We start from the raw sequence: 19,642 nt of genomic DNA, 5'->3' as shown, positions 1-19,642 counted from the left end.
CATATTCTCTAATAGCTCAGTGTGTTATTAGGTTGATTCCCAAGTGAAAGGTCACTGGTTCGAATCGAGGAGAAGCCATTAAAAATATTTCCTAAGAAAATAGAAACAGCATCATCCAGCTCATTGATAGCCATCTCACAGCCAAGAAAATTGTCAAACTGCATCACGTGAGACCATGACAGTTGGAAGAATATGAAATTAAGTCCGTAAATCCATTCAAAAGCCAAGAGGTGGACGTCCAGGCAAATATCAGAGTCAACAAATTATTATTATTATTATTTATTATTATAGCGCCATTTATTCCATGGCGCTTTACAAGTGAAAGAGGGTATACGTACAACAATCATTAACAGTACAAGACAGACTGGTATAGGAGGAGAGAGGACCCTGCCCGCGAGGGCTCACACTCTACAGGGAATGGGTGATAGTACAATAGGTGAGGACAGAGCTGGTTGTGCAGTGGTCTACTGGACTGAGGGCTATTGTAGGTTGTAGGCTTGTTGGATGAGGTGGGTCTTGAGGTTCCTCTTGAAGCTTTCCATGGTAGTGGAGAGTCTGATGTGCTGAGGTAGAGCGTTCCAGAGTATGGGGGATGCGCGGGAGAAATCTTGTACACGATTGTGGGAAGAGGAGATAAGAGAGGAGCAGAGAAGGAGATCTTGTGAGGATCTAAGGTTGCGTGCAGGTAGGTACCGGGAGACTAGGTCACAGATGTAGGGAGGAGACAGGTTGTGCATGGCTTTGTATGTCATGGTTAATGTTTTGAACTGGAGTGGTTGGGCGATGGGAAGCCAGTGAAGGGATTGGCAGAGTGGCAAGGCTGGGGAGTAGCGAGGGGAGAGGTGGATTAAGCGGGCTGCAGAGTTTAGGATAGATTGGAGGGGTGCAAGAGTGTTGGAAGGTAGGCCAGAGAGCAGGAGGTTGCAGTAGTCGAGGCGGGAGATGATGAGGGCATGCACTAATGTTTTTGCAGATTCTTGGTTAAGGAAAGCACGGATCCGGGAGATATTTTTGAGTTGTAATCGGCATGAGTTGAAGAGGGCTTGGATGTGTGGCTTGATGGATAGAGCAGAGTCGAGGGTCACTCCAAGGCAACGAGCTTGTGAGACTGGGGTGAGTGAGCAACCATCGAGTTTGATGGAAAGGCTTGTTGGAGGAGATGAGTGAAGAGGAGGAAAGACAATAAACTCTGTTTTGTCCATGTTAAGTTTTAGGAATCGTGCAGAGAAGAAGGATGAAATAGCAGAGAGACATTGTGGTATTTTGGTTAGTAGAGAGGTAATGTCAGGTCCAGAGAGGTAGATCTGTGTGTCATCGGCATAGAGATGATACTGGAAGCCATGGGACTCTATGAGCTGTCCCAGGCCGAAGGTGTAGATGGAGAACAGCAGGGGTCAACAAATCAGCTCATCGCAAGATCTATCAGTTCTGGTGTGACAAACATTGCAATGGAGGCGTCTCATATGCTTCATAATCCCAAACGTCCATGGAAGCCCCATGCGACGAACGTTACCCAAGTCTGGAATGGTGGCCCGAAAAAAGGTGAAGAAGCCATGACTTAAATATTGTCATATGAAGCGTCGGCTCCAGTGTGCAAAAAAGTATGAAAAGTAGAAGACAGGACAGGACAGTAGAAGATTGGAAATGGGCAATTTGGAACCATGAGACAAAAGTCAATGGATTAGGCGCTTATGGGTGCAAATGGGTCTAATGAATCGAGAAATTGAAGAAACGTTCAAGTTCGGTGGAAGAAGCCTGATGATATGAGGTTGTTTTACAGCCAAAGGCATTGGATACTTGACCAGGATTGATGGTGGCCTCTACATAACTAATCACATGCCAAATAGTTGCAAGTCCAATTTATGTATGATATAACCAAGATGATTGTGTATGAAACGATGATTGTCTCACGCTCAAAGCTGTATTGGATGGTGAGATATGGAGCCATCCATCGCCGGAGAATTTCAGAGAAAAATATACCTGGCTGCAATGTTGAAGCGAGGCTTATGGCTTGGTCAGGCTGAATCAAATGTCCGGTTGTGATACATTTTTCAACAGTCCCATAATTCAGAATATTTGATAATCACAGGTCCCAATGATCCCGGATTTATGGACCTTATCAGTTTAGTTAATCCAAGTTATACTCTATACTGTCAATAATTTACAGTTTTCAATGTAATATCAATGGGAAATGGTCGATAAGCCGGTACCCTCAACGGAGAGACGTCATACCAGAGCAAATGACTAACAAAACTGTGACTTTTTAACCATTTTTATCCATTTTTTAACAGCCCCTCATTAGCAGACTGCAGGTTTCTATCTGTTCTGTGCTCAATATGGGCCACTGCTGACATATGAAAGACAAATCTAACAGCTTGACGTTTTGGCTCTGATAAAGAAAATGATTGAAAGTAAAAAATATTCATATAACTTGTCTTAAAAAGAAATGAATGAACTGATTTGAACACATAATTATCACTCCGTAAATGGCCCAGGAGACATATTTAATTTAATTTCAATGAAGAAATATTTTCAGTTTTGAAGGAAATATTGAATAAAATTGAAAAAAAAAATGCAATATGAATAATATCTTAAAATATTTTTCTTCTACAGATCACTAAGAGTGAGCAGAAGTCTATGAATAAATTACAGGGTTTTTTTTACTATAATAGGTGGACTAGGGATGAGCGAATACTAAATATTCAGGTTCGGATTATTTGTACAAAATACCTAGTTCTATTCCAGTTTTGTCACGAATAACTAATCTAATACAAGTCAATGGGGAACCCGAGCATTTTTCTTAAAGATTCCCTAGAAAAATGCTCAGGTTCCCCATTGACTTGCATTAGGTTCGTTATTCGTGATGAATACTGGAATAGTACTAGGTATTTTGTACGAATAATCCGAACCTGAATATTTAGTATTCGCTTATCACTAGTGAAGACCACAATTAGGTGCTGAATTGCAAGATTGGCCATATTTCCAGAAAGTAAGAATAAGCTCCACCACCTGAGCTTTTGATATTTAACGTGATTTTTGTCGCAGGTGTGTCACATGTGACAGACAATCATATGGTTTCGGGCCATAGAAGGTCACAGCATCTGGCTGTGCAAAATGCTCCCTGACTTTCTATTGTTCCTGCTGTCAGTATTCATTGATATCGGTAGCTTTGCTGCTGGATTCTCATCTCTCCCCTTTTGGACCCAGCAGGAGCTTGCCTTCCATCCAGCTGCTGATCATCAGTATTCTCTTGGTGCTTAAATACCCCTTCCTTCCTTGGACTGGTGCTGGTGATATTTTTCAGTTCATTCAAGTCTTGGCTGCATGCAGGTGGCTTGTACTCCACTGTCGTATCGTTGCTGAAAGTTCCACTGAACGTCTACCTGTGTCATCTGTAGATAAGTAGTTCATGCATTTTCCCCGTGTGTGTCCTCTTTGTGTCGTCTATAGTGGTTAGTGGGATTGACGAAGAACTCATCCCATCCATTCCCTATTTAGGACCCAGCACTAGGAATACCTAGGGTCAGGTATCCGGCTCGGCGCATAGATGCGGACTAGGGTGGTGAGGGACCCCAAGGACCAGCAGTAGGTTCGATCAGGGGTCACCCTCTTCAATTTCCCTAGACACAGGGCTTTCCTTCCCTTTCGCCATTCTCTTGGTATTTCTCCGTATCTAGCGTGACAATTTTTGACGTTTTCCTATCTCCTCAGGTGAATTAAAAAGCCACAATTGAGCAGACGTCATGAACTTAAATCTCAGGTTTCAGGGAAAAGACAAAATTAGGCAAGATCTTCCATAATTCTGTTAAGCAGATATGCATAATGACCAACCTCTTTCTTTAGCATTGCAAGCCTAATCTCCGATAGATCTCCTGGGCTGGTGACGAGTGTCCAGACCCATTTCTGATGTTCCAGATGACCTCAATCAAAAAAGTAAGTGATCATTGTATGGAATTGATGGGTTTAATACTGAATATCTTTCACTTTTATCTGCACAATTCACACAATCAACATGAACTAAGGTCATATGGCTTCTTGTTTTTAACTTTTTCCTTATGATGTATTTTTTATACATTTTTCCAAAGCCCCCTCTGTCTCACCCTTTGTTTTATCATTATGATGCTTTTATGTCCTTTTAAACTTGACGGTCAGACAGGATTTTTTATGCTTCTCCTCATAAAGGAGACAGTCCGGGTCTGAAACAAAAATGTGCGGAAAGTTGCAATTATCCTCTTTGTCGTTTCACCAGACATTCTCCACCCATGGGTACATCCTATGGGGACAGTATGGGCAGCTGTACATTTGTAAGGATTCTTGGATCACATTTGTATTGAGCTTGAAGTAGGCATAAAGAATACCTACAAATATGAACCTAATGACAATAGAATTACAACATAAATCAAGCCTTATTCTGGAGCAATCCTTTCTTAGAGGATCATTTGTGAAAAATATTCAAGATCTATATCAATAAGTACATTGAGAAATCAGCAAATCCTACCTAGTAAGGTATATCGATACTAGGATTATTTTAGACATTTTCCTTCTACCTCGCGTGGCTCCATTAGTCAGCTGCAGGGATTATTGATTTCCTATTTGTGCCAGCAAGTGTAGAATAGGAGTTATTCTTTACTAAATCCCTAAAGAGGTTGGCCACTATTTTTTAACATTAATGGCTATCCTTAGGAGAGATCATCTATGTCTGATCAGCCAGGGTCAGACACCCGGCACCCTCGCCAATCAGCTGCTCTCCGTGTGGCGGTAGTGTGGCATTCCTGAGGCTCTATTCGCCACAGAGTATTGCACCTTATTTAAGGTGCGATATTCGCCTCGGGTAAGGAGAGAGTTAATCACCGGTGTTCCACATTCACACTTTACATACAGTGTAGAAGCCTTTTTCACTGGGGAGCTGGACTAGGATAGTCAGGGAGGTTGGCCAACACGAAGCTTGGGACTTCCCGGTCACTAGGACAACCACTTGAGGGGCGGGTTCCACTTGGGGTAGAAGTAGGAGAAACTTCACACAATCTTTAGTCAGTCTACCTGGGAATTCAGTTCTGGCGATGTGACACCACCACCTTCTTCCTTCTTTCACGTGGACTGTGGCTTGGAGCGGAACACTAAGACCGGTTTCCTCACTAGAGGGGCAACTGTTAGAAAGGACATTTTCCAAACACCGGTGGCTTCTTCCAACTTATCCGAGGTCGACGGGCCCATCACAGCGGCTGACCGGTACTACCTGGGCGTGCGGCATAACAATGAGTAAAACAACTTGGAACCGCAGCAGCCGACTCGGACTCTTATTACCGGCGCCGCACGCCCCGCCGCCAACGGCCCCCGCCACTACTCCTACATCCCTCATCATCCTCCCCGGGGTCCGCTCCACCTGTGGGGAGCGAAACCATCTTGACTGCTACTACCATCCGCCCCGGAGGACAGCGACAGCAGTGGTGGCTAATCCCTAACCATATACCACAGGTGGCGTCATGACAACAACCCCTGTCATCACCTCCTATTTCCCCATTTATTGTGGACACCTCGGGGCACGAAACTAGGCAGGCCACTGCGACATCCCAGACCTCCATACTGGCCCGGTGATGAGTAACAGGTATCAGACCAGGACCTGAACCCCCTGCCCACCTGGGTTCCACAGAAGCAGGCAGCCAGAAATGCTCAGTTTTTGAAATACCCCATCAATAGATAGCAGCCGTGGTCGGGTACTGCACATACACCTCCCATACAAATCAATAGGATGCAGATATGCAGTACCCGGCCGCGATCAGTATAAAAAAATGGGGCAGCTCCAGAACGGAGCATTTTTAGCCACTGGCACCAAGGACAGCTGATTGGCGGGCGTCCAGAGTGTCAGACCCCAACCAATCAGACATTGATGACCTATCCTAAGGATATTTCTGCAAAGATACTTCTGTATACCCAGTGTCTAACATAGAGGTCCAATAGAAGACAAACCCATTGAAGCTGACTTTGGGAACAATCATTTACCACTACAGTCTATTTCTTATGGGTCATTTCTTTAAAGGAATCTGCCATTAATAACAATTCCCCCCAAAAAACAAATTTTTAGGCATACATGTTTTTGAAAGGTAAAGCCATCTACATATTTATATCTTCTATATGTTACTGCATTCACAAGAAATTAGCATTTGTATTAATATGCAAATTATGTATTAAGAGCTCTGGACCTGACGGACCACTTAAGAAACTCAAGCCTCCTGTACTTGTTTCCCACCTAGTACAAGACTATTTAGCCTGATTAACAGCTTACCGTCTAACTTTCTTTCCTTCCTTGGGACGTCACACAAACAGTGAGCTATCAATCAAGCTAAAGAGGCTGGTGCTGGGTAGGAAACAACCTGGGAGTGCAGTGGTTCCTTAAAGGTAATCTGTCAGGTGATTGTCTAATACAAAACTAATGGAATCCTGGAATAGGACATGGCCAACCCTTTCAGGATCAGTAACATTTATTGCTTTACCTTAACACGTTATCTTGCTGTAAACCCTAGAGAACTTAAGCTGGGAGGGACAGGCAGCGACCGGCGACCTCACAGCAGGGGCCGGGTCGTTGCTGGATGTCACACACAGCGACAGCGACGGGACGTTGCTGCTACGTCACAGAAAATGGTGATCTAACAGTGACGTCGCTGTCGCTATGTGTGAACCCAGCTTTAGTGTTGTGTGCTAGATAGTCAAGCATATGTAAACTCAACTGATTATGCACTGTGCCCCTCATCCACCTCTCATGTGCTGGAATGATAGTAAAAACATTCACTGCCATTTACTATGCCTGCAGAGAGGTGGGCGTGGGCAGCAGTGCATATTTAGTTTAGATTTACATATGCTTTACTAGCAGCTGCAGAACACTGAATTCTCAATACAGCAAGATAACAGGATAAGGTAGAGCAATAAGAGTTACTGATCCTGAAAGGGCTGCCCAAGCCCTATTCCAGGATACAATTAGTTTTGTACTAGAAAATCACCTGACAGAGACCCTTTAAGTACCATATCCAGAATACTTATAGTTTAATTTACATATGAATGAAAAAGCTAAATAAATACTCAAGAATGCAGCAACCAATAAAATGGATTTACATTTCAAATACCTGTAGGCCCATAAATTAAGGTTAGGGGGTTGTACCTACTGACAGATTCCCTTTAAAGGTGCCCCGCCATGTCGTGTTTTGATATTAAACCACCCCTAATGTGTTTTAAATGATTCAATGTGCATCACTAACATGGTTTTGTTTGTTTGTTTTGTTGTTTTTTTGTTTTTTTTTAAATTCCATGGGTTTTTTTCTTAAAAAAATACTTTGTATGCTTAGGTGAATGCAGTAAATACCTTAGGTTTCAGTTATAGCAGGGAGTTTTTGCTGGATCAGTCACTGTCACTCAAGATAAGGCATGATTTTTTTCTAAAATTAGTAACTCCCCAAGTATTGTAATTGATTACACCACAGATTCGTCAACATCACTTCTCTGCTGAGCTCCACCCATTACAGTTATATGATCATGATGTCAGCACAGGTCCTGCTCAACCACTTCTCTTCTGCTGATTACCACAGGTCTTACAGTATTACTTCTCTGCTGAGCTCCTCCCATTACAGTCACATGATAGTGACATCAGCACAGGTCCTGCACAACCACTTCTCTTCTGCTGATTACCACAGGTCCTTCACTATCACTTCTCTGCTGAGCTCTACCCATTACAGTCATATGATCATTATGTCAGCACAGGTCCTGCTCAACCACTTCTCTTCTGCTGATTACCACAGGTCTTACAGTATTACTTCTCTGCTGAACTCCTCCCATTATGGTCACATGATAGTGACATCAGCACAGGTCCTGCACAACCACTTCTCTTCTGCTGATTACCTCAGGTCCTTCACTATCACTTCTCTGCTGAGCTCCTCCCATTACAGTCAAATGATAGTGACATCAGCACATGTCATTCACCACCACTTCTCCAATGCTGACCTCCAGAGCTCAGCAAAAGATAAGTGGTTGTGCAGGAACTGTGCTGATGTCACGATCATGTGACTATAAAGGGATTTAATGCATTCACCTAAGCATAAAGAGCCCTTTTTTTTAAAGATATTTATATTACTTTTTTTAAACCATGTTAGTGATGCACTTTGCATCATTTAAAACACATTGGGGGTGGTTTAATATAAAAAAAAATGACATGACAAGTTCCCTTTAAATAAATTATCTAATATGTATGCTGTCTTTTTTGTGTGTAATGATGACGATAAAGATGGTGGGCGCACCCTTACAATTATTTTCTGTAATGGGTTCTAGGTACCATACTCTAAAGCTAAAGGCCCCTTTACACACTGCAACATCGCTAGCGATATCGCTGTAACGTCACCAGTTTTGTGACGTAATAGCGACCTCCCCAGCGACATTGCAGTGTGTGACACGCATCAGTGACCTGCCCCCAGCTGTGAGGTCGCTGATCGCTACGAGTCGTTCAGGACCATTCTTTGGTCCTTTGTTTCCCTCTGCGCAGCATGCATCGGTGTGTTTGACACCGTTACAACGACATCGTTAGCGACCCAGCCCATAGGTGTGCTAACATTCCCTTTCCAGGGAGGTCGTTCCGCAGGTCCGTATCGCTACTGCGTCGTTAGCTAGATCTGCCTGTTTGACAGCTCACCAGAGACTGTGAGAGACTTTCCAGCGATCCTGGCCAGGTCGAGATCACTGGTGGGATCGCTAGAAAGTCTCAGTGTGTAAAGGGGCCTTTTGGCCCAATAATTACTGGTACAGTACAAGGTCATAGAATAATGTCCTTAAATTGGATAATGGGTAGAACATTTCTAGGCCACCTTTCCTCAGTCCAAAGTGGCTACAACCTTTAGGCGGGCTTTGAACGTTGCGACATCGCAAGCCGATGCTGCGATGTCGCACGCGATAGTCCCCGCCCCTGTCGCAGCAGCGATATCCTCGTGATAGCTGCCGAAGCGAACATTTTCGCTACGGCAGCTTCACATGGACTCACCTGTCCTGGGACGTCGCTCTGGCCGGCGACCCGCCTCCTTATTAAGGGGGCGGGTCGTACGGCGTCACTGCGACGTCACACGGCAGGCGGCCAATAGGAGCGGAGGGGCGGAGATGAGCGGGATGTAAACATTCCGCCCACCTCCTTCCTTCCGCATATCCTACGGGAAACGCGGTGACGCCGGTAGGAGATGTTCCTCGCTCCTGCGACTTCACACACAGCGATGTGTGCTGCCGCAGGAGCGAGGAACAACATCAGACCGTCGCGTCAGCATAATTATGGATTACGCCGACGCTGCACCGATGATACGATTACGACACTTTTGCGCTCGTTAATCGTATCATCTAGGCTTTACACACTACGATGTCGCCTGCAATGCCGGATGTGCGTCACTTTCAATTTGACCCCACCAACATCGCAGCTGCGATGTCGTAGTGTGCAAAGTACCCCTTAGTCAACTGCTAGAAAAATGAAGACATTATAGACGTTTACTTTAGTTCCCCTTTAACTCAAATGATGGACAACCATCTTCAATAGTAATTATGTTTTAAACCCATTATTAAGGGTTTGGATTTCTTTAGCTTTGATGTGGAATTACACTTATAGAAACTTGTTATTCATTTTTGATGTGCATCTGCGGTAATATCAAAGACATCTGTCATGAAAAAAATAACTTACATAACTTTTAAATTTCGAGTTAATTGCAATCATAGGTCTGAACATCTCATCTACCAATATATCAAATAGTCATTAGCAGAGCAAAGCTCCACAGCAGAAAAAAACACTATAAATCACACTTAATGTGAAGCGTCGGTTCAGAAGCACTTTAAATTGAAGATGAGAGAAATGCATAATGGTTAATTGCTTAATATACTGGGGGGTTTTTTTGTTGTTTTTTTTTTGGAATTCTGGAAGGATCATATTGCCATCCTCTAATATAAAAATGGCTCTACCAGGAAATAATAGAACCAGAATCAGATGATCAGACGTTTACTGGACAGATACCTGCAACAAGCCACACATCCAAGCCCTCTTCACCTCCTGCCGCCACCAACTCAAAAATATTTCCCGGATTCGTACATTCCTTTTACAAGAAGCTGCAAAAACCCTAGTACATGCCCTTATTATCTCCCGCCTGGATTATTGCAACCTCCTGCTCTGTCGCTTCCCTTCTAACAGTCTCGCACTCCTACAATCTATTCTAAACTATACTGCCCGGCTAATACACCCCCCGCTATTCCCCGACCTCTCCTCTCTGCCAATCTGTTCACTGGCTTCCCACTGCCCAACGACTCTGGTTCAAAACACTAACCATGACATACAAACCCATCCACAACCTTTCTCCTCCCTACATCTGTGACCTAGTCTCCCGGTACTTACCTGCACGTAATCTTCGATCCTCACAAGATCTCCTTCTCTACTCCCCTCTCATCTCCTCTTACCACCATCGCATCCAAGATTTCTCCCGTGCCTCCCCCATACTCTGGAATGCTCTGCCACAACATGTCAGACTCTCACTTACCTTGACAAGCTTCAAAAGGAACCTGAAGACCCACCTCTTTCCAGTATTCACAATAGGTGATGTCACAGCTCACCTCCTCCACCTACTGTACAATGACTAAAAACCCTGTATATACAGCAGATACCACATAATCCACCATTCACAATAGGTGATTTCATAGCTCACCTCCTTCCCCTTCCTTCACATTTACAGTGCCTTGCGAAAGTATTCAGCCCCCTTGAATTTTTCAACCTTTTCCCACATTTCAGGCTTCAAACATAAAGATAAAAATTTTAATGTTATGGTGAAGAATCAACAACAAGTGGGACACAATTGGGAAGTTGAATGAAATTTATTGCTTATTTTAAACTTTTTAAAAAAATAAATAACTAAAAAGTGGGGCATGCAATATTATTCGTCCCCTTTACTTTCAAAGATATCCATAAAAAGTGTTGTTTAAAGTTTGCCATAAGCCACCTGGGAGACACCAAACATGTGGAAGAAGATGCTCTGGTCAGATGAAACCAAAATCGAACTTTTTGGGCACAATGCCAAATGATATGTTTGGCGTAAAAGCACACAAGTGGGACACAATTGTGAAGTTAAACGATATTTTTTTTACTTATTTTAAATTTTTGTAAAAAATAAAAAAAACTGAAAATTGGGGCGTGCAATATTATTCATCCCCTTTACTTTCAGTGCAGCAAACTCACTCCAGAAGTTCATTGAGGATCTCTGAATGATCCAATGTTGTCCTAAATGACTGATGATGATAAATATAAGCCCCTGTGTGTAATCAAGTCTCCGTATAAATGCACCTGCTCTGTGATAGTCTCAGTGTTCTGTATAAAACACAGAGAGCATTACGAAGACCAAGGAACACAACAGGCAGGTCCGTGATACTGTTGTGGAGAAATTTAAAGCCGGATTTGGTTGCAAAAAGATTTCCAAAACTTTAAACATCCCAAGAAGCACTGTGCAAGCGATCATATTGAAATGGAAGGAGTATCATACTACTGCAAATCCACCAAGACCCGGCCGTCCCTCCAAACTTTCATCTCAAACAAGGAGAAGACTGATCAGAGATGCAGCCAAGAGGTCCATGATCACTCTGGATGAACTGCAGAGATCTACAGCTGAGGTGGGAGAGTCTGTCCATAGGACAACAATCAGTCGTACACTGCACAAATCTGGCCTTTATGGAAGAGTGGCAAGAAGAAAGCCATTTCTCAAAGATATCCATAAAAAGTGTTGTTTAAAGTTTGCCACAAGCCACCTCGGAAACACCAATCATGTGGAAGAAGGTGCTCTGGTCAGATGAAACCAAAATCGAACTTTTTGTGCACAATACCAAACGATATGTTTGGCGTAAAAGCAACACGGCTCATCACCCTGAACACACATCCCCACTGTCAAACATGGTGGTGGCAGCATCATGGTTTGGGCCTGCTTTTCTTCAGCAGGGACAGGGAACATGGTTAAAATTTATGTGAAGACGGATGGAGCCAAATACAGGACCATTCTTGAAGAAAACCTGTTGGAGTCGGCAAAAGACCTGAGACTGGGACGGAGATTTGTCTTCCAACAAGACAATGATCCCAAACATAAAGCAAAATCTACAATGGAATGGTTCACAAATAAACGTATCCAGGTGTTAGAATGGCCAAGTCACAGTCCAGACCTGAATCCAATCGAGAATCTGTGGAAAGAGCTGAAAACTGCTGTTCACAAACGCTCTCCATCCAGCCTCACTCAGCTCCAGCTGTTTACAAAGGAAGAATGGGCAAGAATTTCAGTCTCTCGATGTGCAAAACTGATAGACACATCCCCCAAGCGACTGCAGCTGTAATCGCAGCAAAAGGGGGCGCTACAAAGTATTAACTTTAAATATTGCACGCCCCAATTTTCAGTTAATTATTTTTTACAAAAATTTAAAATAAGCAATAAATTTCGTTCAACTTCACAATTGTGTCCCACTTGTTGATTATTCACCATAAAATTTTAATTTTTTTATCTTTATGTTTGAAACCTGAAATGTGGGAAAAGGTTGAAAAATTCAAGGGGGCCGAATACTTTCGCAAGGCACTGTATATGCAAGCAAATAGTGTCCTGAGTCAGTCCATTTTATTAACAGGAAGTTTGGATTAGTGGCCAATCTGAAAACTGAAAAATGATAATTTTTTTTTCTATAGAAATAAACCTGATATAACAAGAGGTAATTTTCTGCGGACACAGAAAGTCATTATCTCACCCTATGTTGGCAGAGGAGAGTATACAATTTGTATGTCCCTTTACCAAACAAGATGACTTAACATCCCAGGTGCCAAGTGTACAGATTATTACTGCGCTATTCACTGTCAATGAAGAATAAACAACTATACTGCCATGTTGATTTAATTTATTAGTCTGTATTCCCAGGGAACATTTTACTCATCATTTGTCAAGACCTCAAGTAATCAGTCTGACTTCACGTCAAACGCAGCATCTGTTAGCGCAACATCACTCGGCTCCACACCATTTGCTTATTAATGACTGTGATGAACGATAAATCACAGGTTTACACCTCGGCTGTCAGGTACAGGTGTACACGGCGATGTAGTAAAACTTGTCAATAATGCCAATAAGAGGATTGATGACCTATAGGAAGTGGAACTAAAAGGTCAACACAACAATTTTAGTTACCAAGTCCTCAGACAGTTCTCTTCTTATTTTTCTGTTCTCCATGCTTAGTGTGGCACATACAGACACACAATGCAAAGATTGAGTCAACTTCTCCCCTTTTGATCTGGTTTCAGGTGTGATTTTCATATTGCCCACACCTGCTCATTGCCACAGGTGAGTTTGAAAGAGCATCACATGCTTGAAATAAAGTTGTTTACCCACAATTTCGTAAAAGGTAGTGTCACGCACGTGAATAACAAGGTTTAACAAAATACCCACAAACCCCCAGTAGGTGTAACTACACACAGGATACACAGGGGTCATGATACAATGGAGGTCCCTGGCGCTAGGGAGAGGGGAGTGGGGTCATCACCTACACTCTCCTATGACTGAACCTTGCACTCCCTGATGTCCCTATATGGGTTCTTTCAGCCCATCGACGACCACGTTCCTAAGCCCTCGCTTGCCCTAAACTCATCCTGGCAAGTGAACAGGCTGACAAGATCGTTAGTCTCGCCACTACAATACAAAAACACAAGGGTAGACAAACAGACTTTGGAAATAGGCATGAAAAAGGAAAACACTCTAGGCAGTGCAGTAAACATCACCGCTGCACACAAGACAACAAACTTTTTTTCAGAGCAGGATCCTTCCAAAGTGGCCACATAATGCTAGAGAGGGGAAACAAAGGCGCAATAGGGTCTTACCCGGTAATAACCGTGTGAAGATATAAATAGGTACACTCACCTGATGAGGTTGTGCCAGTCACAACCCCTTATTGAGCATGTGAGTGCCCGTGTGGTTCAAGCAGCAGCCCCGTGAAGACGTAGTGGAGAAATATATATATATATATATATATATATATATATATGAGAAAACGGGTTTTAGCCGTGCTAAAAAACCACTGTTGTCAGGATGTTAATAAAAAAATCTCTTTTATTTCAGCATTCCAACGCGTTTCAGAGACAAGGACCATCTCCTTCTTCTTCAGGGAAAAGAGAAAATACCTGAAAAAGGACACGGTCCTTGTCTCTGAAACGCGTTGGAATGCTGAAATAAAAGAGATTTTTTATTAACATCCTGACAACAGTGGTTTTTTAGCACGGCTAAAACCCGTTTTCTCATATATATATATATATATATATATATATATATATATATATATTTCTCCACAAAGTGGCCACATAGAAATATACAGGATTGGATACAATTTCTATCACTAGCATCAGTTGCTCAGGCACATGATCTTAAATAATGAAGGGAAGTGAGCTCAAAGAGCAGCACCTGAGTTTTAAAACTACAGCCAGCAGCCAGACAGGAAAGAGTGCTTAAACTTTACAGAACCACTAGCAAGAAGATACTACTCAATTGACAGCAATGGATCTGCCGGCAAAGAGCCACTGTGACCTTCTTATACTGGACTCGACTGAGGTATCCCCCAGGTGGGACACACTCATGACAGGTGGCAACAATTTTGTCGGACCCATTTTTGGAGTTTTGTATGAAATTATATCCAATTTACCATTTTTCTCGGGTTTTTTTGTGTTGTTCCATTACAGACAAAAGGATATAGACGTGTACATCAAAACGTGTAATTGCAAGAATTTTGCTTAATTTTCTGGAACAATTTCAGGGTGGCAACACTTTTGGCCATGACTGTATATATGATGATAGCGTACCTCTGACATATAGTCCGTGATCATTCCAAATAATGTCTATGTGACGTCCTGGGCAAGCCAGGGGTCACAGGTCATAACACCACCACACCCTACACCCCAGTTAGGAACACCTAAGCTACCAAAATCCTTGTTGCCTTCCTCCAGGGGCTGATGTTCACACCAGGGGGTGGGCCAGGCGGTTGGCTCCGCCCACCGAGGAGTTCACAGCCCTGGAGGCGGGAGAACCAGGCAGTTCAGTTTAGGGGAGGAAAATAGAAGGAAGTGGTAGAGGAGCTTGAGAAAAGGAGTAAAGAGTGACAGTAGTAAAGTCTGCAGTTGGTCCGGGTGTGTGCCCCGGACAGTGACAGCAAGGTCAGCAGACGGCGGTGATAGTCTGCAGGGGGACTGCTCGGAGGTTGCTGGAAGGACTGCGGACGGGTAGTGGCCCGGCGGTCTGGAGCAGTATACGAAGAACAGTCAGCACCAGGGCAAGGGCCTTTCGGATCCCGGCAAGGCTAGGAGTCACCATAATTTGCCAAATCCGTCAGTGAAGGGGACGTCTGTCTCCTAACAACCAAGTCCCGATTGAAGGCAACAGTCCAACCATTGAGGAGAGACACCGCCACCGCCAGGGCACCAGTCTCTCAGGGCCAGCGCCTGCGGGCAAAGTAGGGCTCCTCCGGCCCATATCCAAGCCGGGAAGCGGGTTACCGGTGGGAACCCATCGCAACCATTATCATCATAGGTGCAGGACAGAGGGACTGTCACTGTCACCTACTGGGGAAAGCAAGTGCAGCCGTCCGTGGGAACCATCTTTCCAGCTGTGTGTTTTACCGAGAACTGTGTCATCGTCTCAGGCTGAGTGAGTACCACAGTGCCGCCAGGCACAGCGCTGCCCCCGCGTCCCTGCGCCCACCAAGCCCTGCATCACCCACCTCAACACTGGGCCCCGGGATCACCAACCCCTACCCACGGAGGGGCAACACAACAACTGGCTGCTCCATACCATCGCTCCCGGGAGCCCCATACAGAGCAGCGGTGGTGTCAACAAATCACCACAACCGTGGGTGGCGTCACGGACAATAAACAATCCCCACACCCAAAGCCCCCCTTTCACTCACGGGCGAGGAGCGCCGCTCGAGTCCCCGGGATCCGGCCCATCGCTCGAGCCACCGAGCAGCGGCAGCAGCAGGCCGCAGTGCCCGCCGGACCCGAGCAGAGGGAGAGCGCTGCGTCCCCTCCTCCGCCCGCGACAACTTGGCGTCACAAACAGGATCTTACCGCTCTGCCGTTGGGTAGAGGTGCGCCTTGTGATCGCCGGAGGTATCCGGCTGGAAAATTTCAGAAGTCGCCATCTTTGGCGCGAAAAGTTCCCGCTCGAGCGTCTTCTCGAGTAGCAGAGGCGCGAAGGCCAAAACCCCGCCCCAATAGAGGAGGGGCCGGAAAGAAGCTAAGGGGGACGGAAACAAGATGTCTGCGCCCGACGGAGCCGCTGGAGGAGCAGTGGTCGCAGCCGCAGTGGCACCTGTGGATGGGAATGGGCCTGCCCAGGTTCCGGCCGCGCTGGCGGGAGGTGCCGCGGTCCCCGCGCTCGCTCAGGTGATGCCGTTCTCCTTGCCCTATGCGCCCGGAGCTGCCTGGCTACCGCAGTATGACGGGAAACCTGATGCTTTACAGGTCTTCTGGAAAAAGCTTAACCCGTTGCTAGAGCTGAACCCCCTAACTGATAAGCAACGCGCAGCGGTAGTGCTGGGCCAGTTAACCGGTGCGGCTGAGCAGGAGGCGGAGACCTGGGCCGAGGGGGACCGGCTCTCTGTAGCCACCATCTTTGAGAAGCTACAGACTGCCTTTGAGACCCGGACTGAAGCTGAGCTGAGGATGCAGTTTTACCAGTGCCGGCAACGGGCTGTGGATAGCATTCGGGACAATGCTCTACGCCTGCAAACCGCCCTCCGCACGTTAAAGCGGGTGAATCCTATCAATGAGGCGGACAGTAACAAGATGTTAGTAGAGCAATTTGTGCAGGGGATGAGATCCCCTGAAGATCGCAAACAACTCCGGCTGTGGGCCCTGGAACACCCTGATGTGGACTTTGCTGTGTTAAAGGAACGGGCCATTAAAGCACTACAACCCCCAGCCTCAGAAGTCCTGGAGCCAGCCCCGTGGCCCATTGAGACGGCCCCCGTTGTGGTGGCCCCTGCCCTACCAACCTCTCCAACACCTACCGCCCCAAGCAGCACTATGGAGGAACTGGCAGCCCAGGTCCGTCGCATGGACGGAGACCTCGCCAAGATTCTTGCTGCACTCCAACCTTTGACCCGATCTCAGCCTTCAGCACAAATACAGCTTGCCGACAGCCCTGAGGATGTTCCCTGGATGCAGCGGAGAAGCAATAGCAACCCGCGGAGCAGACCTCCAACCTGCTACAAGTGCCGAAAGCCTGGACATTACATCCGACAGTGCCCATTAAACGAGCAACCCCTGGGGCCCTGGGCCGACCCTCAGGAGTAGAACCCCGTGGCCCCTCGGACTGGCGGGACCGGTATATCGGGGCCCGGCCCATCATCCCCGTGGCTGTGGACGGCATACCGGTGATGGCTCTCTTGGACACTGGATCACAGGTAACCACCATACCATACACATTGTACCAGCGGTATTGGGGGATAGACGAGCTGGCACCCCCAGACACTAGTATAACGCTAATTGCTGCCAATGGACTCCCATTGACCCAAGTGGGGTATAAACAGGTGGCTATGACAGTAGGGCAACCTGAACTACAACACCAGGGTATGATTGTGATCATGAATGAACCCAGTGATCATAACCCGAAGATAGTGCTAGGAACCAGTGTGATGGAGCACTGTATGGGTGATGTGTTGGCCCTACTGCAGCAGCTGGCCGCCACGGCGGCGGGGAGCTGACAGAGAGCTGTGCAGCGTGAGATCCGAGCCTTGATGTACCGCCAGCATGTAAACTCAACAGGAGGAGAGATTGGTGGAGTGAGAGTGATGGATGTTGCTCCGTTGCTTGTGCCCCCTAGGAGTGAGATGATGATTTGGTGTAGGGCAGCAGTAGGGCCTCAGGGGCGTGACTACCCTGCCATGATGGAGCCCATACCCTCCGAGCACTGGCCCACTGTAATGGCCGCCCGAGGGGTGGTAGACGTAAAGAAGGGGAGAGTGCCCGTGAGGGTGCTGAACTGTGGGGAGGAAGAAGTCAGGCTTCCCCAGTATGCCACCATTGCCAAGCTCCTCACCCTGGATCCCCACACCATCCACGAAGCCAGTCCCTCAGTCTCCCCACCTACTACCAGCACTTCCCCGCCTCAAGGGGAGGTAAATGAGTGGCACCAACAGCTACACGTGGGCACTGATGATACCCCTACACATCACAAAGCAGGGGTATACAGGGTGGTGCGGGAGTATGAACAGGTTTTCAGCAAACATCCACTAGACTTTGGGCAGATCAAGGGGGTCCAACACCATATCCCCACCGGGGAACACCCCCTTATCAAAGAGAGGTACAGACCTATTCCCCCTGCACATTACCAGTGTGCCAAAGATATGTTGAGGAATATGAAGGAGGCAGGGGTTATTCGGGACAGCTGTAGTCCCTGGGCCGCTCCGTTGGTACTGGTCAAGAAGAAGGATGGTACCATGCGGATGTGTGTGGACTACCGGAAGATTAATCAGATAACCCATAAAGATGCCTACCCACTGCCCCGTATTGAAGAGTCTTTGGCCGCACTGAGAACTGCAAATTACTTCTCTACACTTGACCTCACCAGTGGGTACTGGCAGGTGGCCGTGGCCCCAGAAGACCGGGAGAAAACCGCCTTCACCACCCCGATGGGGCTCTGTGAATTCAATAGTATGCCGTTCGGGCTGTGCAATGCCCCAGGAACCTTCCAACGGCTGATGGAGTGCTGTCTGGGACACCTAAACTTCGAGACCGTCCTATTGTACTTGGATGATGTGATTGTTTACTCCCAGACGTATGAAGCCCATCTGGAGCACCTGGCCGAGGTGTTCGCGTCCCTTGCCAAATATGAGATGAAGCTGAAGCCCTCTAAGTGTCACCTGCTGAAACCCAGAGTGCAGTACCTGGGGCACGTGGTAAGTGCAGAAGGTGTCGCCCCCGACCCTGAGAAGATCACTGCCATCCAGGGCTGGCCGAGACCAACCACCGTGAGTGAAGTAAGGCAGTTTCTGGGTCTGGTGGGGTACTACCGGCGCTTTATCAAAGGGTACACGAAGATGGCTGCCCCCATGCAAGATCTCCTCATGGGACAGACCAAAGGTGGTAGACCCATCGGAGCCCCACTGGTGTGGGAAGAAAAGCATGAGGAATCCTTCTGCTGAAAGCGGCCTTGACCGGAGAAGAGGTCCTAGCGTATCCTGACTATGGCTGCCCGATCATCCTCTACACTGACGCCAGCAATGTGGGACTAGGAGCAGTCCTGTCCCAGGTCCAGGATGGGAAGGAGAAGGTGATTGCTTATGCTAGCCGGAAGCTTCGGCCAACTGAAAGGAACCCTGAGAACTACAGCTCCTTCAAGCTCGAGCTCCTGGCATTGGTATGGGCTATCACAGAGAGGTTCCGCCACTACTTGGCTGCAGCAAAATTCACCGCTTTCACGGACAACAATCCGTTGACTCACCTGGACACGACCAAGTTGGGCGCGTTGGAGCAGCGGTGGGTGGCCCGGCTAGCCAACTATGACTTCACCATCAAGTACCGTGCTGGTCGTGTCAACATCATTGCTGATGCACTCTCCCGAATGCCCCATTTGTCGGAGGAAGGGTG

The sequence above is a fragment of the Anomaloglossus baeobatrachus genome, chromosome 7 (assembly GCF_048569485.1).
Source record: "Anomaloglossus baeobatrachus isolate aAnoBae1 chromosome 7, aAnoBae1.hap1, whole genome shotgun sequence".
Taxonomy (NCBI): domain Eukaryota; kingdom Metazoa; phylum Chordata; class Amphibia; order Anura; family Aromobatidae; genus Anomaloglossus; species Anomaloglossus baeobatrachus.
The sequence above is the reverse complement of the archived record's forward strand: the minus strand, read 5'-3'. Positions refer to the sequence as shown.